We start from the raw sequence: 6,711 nt of genomic DNA, 5'->3' as shown, positions 1-6,711 counted from the left end.
CTCCAGTGGTGTCGCGACAGGCGTGAATGGAGGGACGAATGGAGACGTGTCGTCTTCAGCGATGAGAGTCGCTTCTGCCTTGGTGCCAATGATGGTCGTATGCGTGTTTGGCGCCGTGCAGGTGAGCGCCACAATCAGGACTGCATACGACCGAGGCACACAGGGCCAACACCCGGCATCATGGTGTGGGGAGCGATCTCCTACACTGGCCGTACACCACTGGTGATCGTCGAGGGGACACTGAATAGTGCACGGTACATCCAAACCGTCATCGAACCCATCGTTCTACCATTCCTAGACCGGCAAGGGAACTTGCTGTTCCAACAGGACAATGCACGTCCGCATGTATCCCGTGCCACCCAACGTGCTCTAGAAGGTGTAAGTCAACTACCCTGGCCAGCAAGATCTCCGGATCTGTCCCCCATTGAGCATGTTTGGGACTGGATGAAGCGTCGTCTCACGCGGTCTGCACGTCCAGCACGAACGCTAGTCCAACTGAGGCGCCAGGTGGAAATGGCATGGCAAGCCGTTCCACAGGACTACATCCAGCATCTCTACGATCGTCTCCATGGGAGAATAGCAGCCTGCATTGCTGCGAAAGGTGGATATACACTGTACTAGTGCCGACATTGTGCATGCTCTGTTGCCTGTGTCTATGTGCCTGTGGTTCTGTCAGTGTGATCATGTGATGTATCTGACCCCAGGAATGTGTCAATAAAGTTTCCCCTTCCTGGGACAATGAATTCACGGTGTTCTTATTTCAATTTCCAGGAGTGTAGTTCTAAGTTCTAGGGGACTGATGACCACAGATGTTAAGTCCCATAGTGCTCAGAGCCGTTTGAACCATTTTTTTTTTTTTTTTTACTCTCTCAAGCTATGAAGTTTCGTTTCGTTCTCTCTTCCCCTTCTGATTGCTTCACTTTTCTGTCAAGCAGTGTACCTTAAAAGCAGATATCGGTAGTTGGTAATCGTTTGTAAATAGTGGTCAGTAAAACGCAGTCTCCGTCTAGGCCTCGGTGGGGGGTTTGCAGACTGCACCTGTAGCGCGCCGCGCGGTCATGTTGCGGATGAGACCGGCCGCACGCAAACTCGTCTGGAAGCGGCAGCCAAGGTCGGCCGCGCCGGCGTACTGCTGCTGCTGCTGCTGCTGCTGCTATCGGCGAGGCGGGAAAGCGAGCGTCCGTCCGGCCCGTGCTGTGCGTGGCCCGTGGTCCGCGCACTGGCGGCGCGCCAGTTCAGCCAGCCAGTGCAGCTCGGGGCCTCGCCAGCGACGCACCTGCTGTGGCGCCTCACTTACCAGCACCGCTCACCTGCCGTTTCGACCGTGATATCCGCTGCAAAGGACGCCGCAGCTGCTCTCAGCGAGGGATTTAAATCTCTAAAACGGTATTTACCTCGATATTGTTCTCCATAGGTTATGTCGTGTAGCGCGCAGCTGAGTTCACGTACTCATCGGTTGAGTGTAGTATCGGTGTGACATACTCCACGTAATACTTCCCTTACGGCAAGATCCTACTGTGGGTGACTTGTCGCCCAGTACCTTTGTCCAGTCGATAGTGTTTAGGACGTCATGGTGATGACTACTGTGCGCTATAGTGCGGTGTTAGTGCTATGAATCTGTATGGAATGAAACAACCAGAAGGTGTTTTACCCATAATCAACAGTTAGCCTACTTCTCTCTTGCTCCCGACCGACGAAAGGCTCGCCGCCAAAAGCGTCTACGAGTAACTGTCCTCACGCCGCGGTATCGCTGAGAACTACAGTCTTTCGTCTCCTACTTTGCAATATAAACTAAGACATTGTTATGCGCTTTCATCTGCTCCCCACTTGCCGGTCTGCGTAATTCTGGTGCTCATAAACAGAACAGTCTAAATCACAGACATTTAGTAATCTTAATTAATTTTGAAATAAATCATCTCTTTTTTCTGTTTTATTGTGTGAGTACACTTGAGTACTGTTAGTACGCCACTAGACAGCTCACGGTAGCGCCCTTGCGGCAACTTTTCGGCCGTATCTGTCAGTTGTAGTGTTGCCAAACATCCAGCATAGTAAACGATCTCCCGTATGTGAAGGTTAAAAAATTATCCCATGATGACCTCGTATGGGATGCTAAAATCACGTGTTTAATATTTTTCCCCTAATCTGCCTCATCGTTGTAAATATCTTTGTTGAAATAACAAGAATTTCGCCGATCAGTACATTGAAGTAAGATTTTGTCTTGTATCGGCTTTGTCCGAATCACGATACGGTACATCACATTACTTAATTATTATTAGACAATGCGTTTAAGTTTGTTTTCGTTTTATTTATACCGTAGCTTAAGACGTCAAAGTATATGAAATAATACAGTCTATGTATCACTAAACAAAACTCTGAAGTTTGAAAAATTACCACAACAATGAACGATGTCTTATTTCAACCAGCAGATCCCAACTGCAACTCGGAATCAACAGAAATTAGCGTAGACAGTAGACGTGAATCGCCCATGGTGGACGTCGTACAAATAGGAATAACATCAAAGTACTACCGTCTTATTTATCCTCTGAGAGAGTGCAAGGCTGTGTGTTCATCTAGAAAGATGACAAGGGGAATATCCTTGGCTAGCATGAGTCAGTAACAGTATTCATTGCGCCGGCAGTTGGTGGCCGAGCGGTTCTAGGCGCTTCAGTCTGGAACCGCGCGACCGCTACGGACGCAGGTTCGAATCCTGCCTCGGGCCTGGATGTGTGTGATGTCCTTACGTTAGTTAGGTTTAAGTAGTTCTAAGTTCTAGGGGACTGATGACCTGAGATGTTAAGTCCCATAGTGCTCAGAGCCATTTGAACCATTTTTGAACAGTATTCATCCAAGGTGAAAATAAAGCAAAAGAAATAGGTAAATACGATTTTACATTTTCATGGAGTATGTTAACGTTCAATGTTCAAAATTTTGAATGTTTGTAAGTGTATAAAAAAGCTCTGTAGTGTTTACATTCAGCGTTACTGATATAGTATTTTACACTAAATCGATTAACGTAAGTTTGCTGCTTACTACATTGTGTATATCCTTCCCTTAATAATCAGTTCACCGGTGTAAAAGTTTTTAGTTATCGTTGGTGTTCAGTATTGGGGTGTTACAGAAGTTGGCACCCCAGGTCAGCTGTCTTAGACCTCAGTATGTTGTAAAAATCACCAAGTTCCTTGTTAACCAGTTTCTTTGGCTTATGTAAAATGCTCCTTACATAACATTTTATCTTATACATCTGATTATAATTGACGTCGATACGCATCATAATAACGAGCTCCTCTCCAGGCCTTGAAGGCACAAGGGATGCCGACTGGCCGCCGTGTCACCCTCTGCCTTGCGACGTCATGCAGATGCATTATAGAGGTGCATGTGGTCAGCACAACCCTCTCCCAGCTGTTCTGCCGACTTTCCAGACCACGGAACCCAAGTAGCTCCTCAAGTGGCATTACGAGGCAGAGTGAGTGCACTTGACAGTACCGGGAATCGTGCCCGGGTCCTCCGCACGGCAACCTTCTACAGCTGACCATTCAGCTACAGAGGCGATAAATATATGCGATCGAGACAGTTATTTTTAGACTAAGTACTAATTCTAGCGATCGCAAATTTACTCCAAGATAAAGATTCGAGCTAGGTACTTCTAGGGCTATCACCACTGCATTAACTCATTTAAGCAGATTCTGCGTTGGATTGATGTTTGCAATTTTTTGAAGTGTGTCATGAACATTCGACGGGAGTAGCTCTCAAAACGTATAGTCCTTTATTGGAGCATGATGTGGTGATCAGGAGTATTGCTTCGCGACTTTGTTTCCTCTGTTGGTCAATTACTTTCTTATCCAATTGAGATTAGAATCACTTGGCCTCAGGTCAAGTACCACTCTGTTACTGTTGTCATAGACAATCAGGCGAGAACGACAGTGAATGCTAGGCGCTCAGTCCGGAGCCGCGCGACTGCTACGGTCGCAGATTCGAATCCTGCCTCGGGCATGGATGTGTGTGATGTCCTTAGGTTAGTTAGGTTTAAGTAGTTCTAAGTTCTAGGGGACTGATGACCATAGATGTTAAGTCCCATAGTGCTCAGAGCCATTTGAACCATTTGACAGTGAATGCACATTCACTCTGTTACTGTTATCATAGACAATCAGGCGAGAACGACAGTGAATGCACATTTCCTTATATTTGAAATGAGAACTTTCATACGAACTGACCCTGTATTCCAAAGCTTACTCATTTTTAGGGGAAGCAGACACCTTAAGTGTACTGTAGGGAATCTTGACAGCCGAAAGCGATTTTATAAACGGAACTGTCCAATTAATGCGATGACAACAGGGGGTTGCAAAGTCTAAATATTTATTATTGCAGGATTATCAGTTTGAACATTGTCTCAAAATATTTTAGTTATCTGCTAATATGATACCTATTTCACTGACACGGCAGTAATAAACTAGTCAAATACGAAATATTTGTAGGCAGCTTCCTAGAAATAAGCTGAATTCGGGATAATGCAACTGGACTGGATTAATCAGTTCCCGTCATTGTGTGATCTCTCCCAGACCTGCAGTACTTTCTACAGCGCAGATTGACGCGTTGTCGGTCTGCAATCCGTAAGTGAAATCACAGCTTTTTCCAGTTGAAATTGAACCTCCTTTCTGAAAGGCATTATCAAACCCAATGAGTAGTAGTATATCGGTACAAAGTAGCAAACAAGGTGATTTACACTCATCTTCAGAAAAAAAAACAGAGCATCTTGAACGACTAGAGATAGGACATTGATATTGGCAGGACATGTACATTAGTAAGTTCTGGAGAAGTCATTAGCATTTGAACCATGTCGGCCTGCGGGTACAAGGTCAACATCGATACCGCGGCGCAACCCCACCTAGCGGTCAACTGTGGCTGTGGCTCTCGTTGTCGCTAAAACCGAAGGTGGTGGATCAGTGTTACTTGAGCAGACGTACAAGTTGCCTCCCAGGCGTATCCTTGGACCATACCGTCTAATCAGTGAGTTTGAAAAAGGGCGCGTTACTGGCATGGGAGAATGTGATACATCTGTCCGGCAAATTGCTACTCGTGTGGGACGAAGTGATTCGGTAGTGCATGTGTGCAGAATGGTTCATGGAAGGCCGTAGAACACAACGAGATGGGTCAGGGCGGATCACCCACACCATCCCCTCCCAAGAAGATCGACACCTCGTCCGAATGACATTGCAAGACATATCTGCGACCTCCTCGTCTCTGGCGCAACAGTGGAACAATGTAACACATCGCACACTGTCAGGGGTGACAATCCATCGCTGTTTATTACGACATGGTTTGCCTACCTTTAACGAGTGTGCAGAAACGTGCTAGACGGCAGTGGTGTATCGAACGATGTCACTGGGGACAGGAATGTCATCAGATAGTGTTTTCGGAGTAATCCAGGTTATTTTTGTTTCGAAATGGTGGCTGCATTTTGGTTCGCCGCAGACAGGGGGAACAACATCTCAGTGCTTGCATTCGCACAAGACATACAGCGTCAACTCAAGGTCATAGATACATCGTCAAATCAAGGCCTTATGGTGTGGGATGCTGTTGGAAACAACCACAAATCACAGTTGCTGAGTGTCCAGGGAACTGTCACGAGTGTGACCTATATGAATGACATCCTGCGCCCCATAGCCATACCCCTTCTGCGCAACACCCCAGACACCATTTTTCAGCAAGACATGCACGACCACATGTTCTTGCACGAACACATGCCTTCTGGGTATCACAGGATGTCAGCCTTTTGCTCTGGCCCGTCAAATCACCAGACTCGTCACCAATCGGAAGTGTGTGGGATGTGGTGAAACAATAGGTGCAGCGCTGTACCCCAATGCCAACTACAGAAGATGAACTTTGGAACTAGAGAAATGCAGCATGGATGGCTATAACACAGACTGCCATTCACGCCTTATACACGTCGACGCCATCATGCATGAAACAAGTTATCAAGGTCCACGGCAGACCCTATGTCTACTAGGCAACAGGACACAGTTGAATCAAGGTGACTGAAATGCTAATAATTTCTGTAGAACATTCTAATGTACATGTCAGTAGTGGGACGATGGTGGCATGAGGAAACTTTTGATGTCAAACTGATACAAAAATTAATTACATTGATCATCTAATAACCCACCACTGCTGTTATCCTGATGGAAGAAATTTCACAATACCACATAAAACTTGCAGCAGACGCACTCAGACTCTACCTTTCACCTACAAGCTGACAGGAAAAAGCCTGGAGTGGAAGGTATCTTATTTTTTGGCAGGAAATATGTTCAACTGATGAGATGCTGGTGTCAGACAGAGAGCAGTTTAATAAGTGTATAACCTGTAAGCATACAGCTACAGACGATTCTCGCTGCATTGCTTGACAATCAGCCTACAGCTCAGGTAATGGAAATTCAGGAAAGCCAATACTCACTACCACGACTGGTGGAAAATGTTTCACTGTTCTAATTACACATCGAAATTGTCGTGAAAAATACCACCACTTATAATCGATAGGTCGTAATGCAACATATGTACTGGAGACCAGGGAAAATCGTCATCCCAAAACATTACACCAGGAGACAGGGGCAGCAGTTGAACATGCATTTTCCTCGTTGTGTGGCCATGAACTACCAAACTTAAAGCCACTCTTACCTTCCCTCATCCCTCCTTTTCCCTCCCCACCATAGGTGGGGA

At 46.1% G+C, this 6,711-nt stretch overlaps 1 protein-coding gene across 1 annotated transcript in view; it reads left to right on the top strand.

Moving 5' to 3' along the window:
* The first annotated feature begins 1,234 nt into the window (after window positions 1–1,234).
* Window positions 1,235–6,711, top strand: part of LOC126161922 (uncharacterized) — a 270,341-nt gene continuing 264,864 nt past the window's right edge. The window contains exon 1 of the mRNA XM_049918094.1: window positions 1,235–1,386. The gene's annotated coding sequence lies outside the window, so the exon portion shown is untranslated. The remainder of the gene's footprint in view (window positions 1,387–6,711) is intronic.

Source organism: Schistocerca cancellata, chromosome 2, assembly GCF_023864275.1.
Source record: "Schistocerca cancellata isolate TAMUIC-IGC-003103 chromosome 2, iqSchCanc2.1, whole genome shotgun sequence".
Lineage (NCBI taxonomy): Eukaryota > Metazoa > Arthropoda > Insecta > Orthoptera > Acrididae > Schistocerca > Schistocerca cancellata.
Note: the sequence above shows the minus strand (reverse complement) of the source record. Positions and strands in the feature narration are given on the sequence as shown.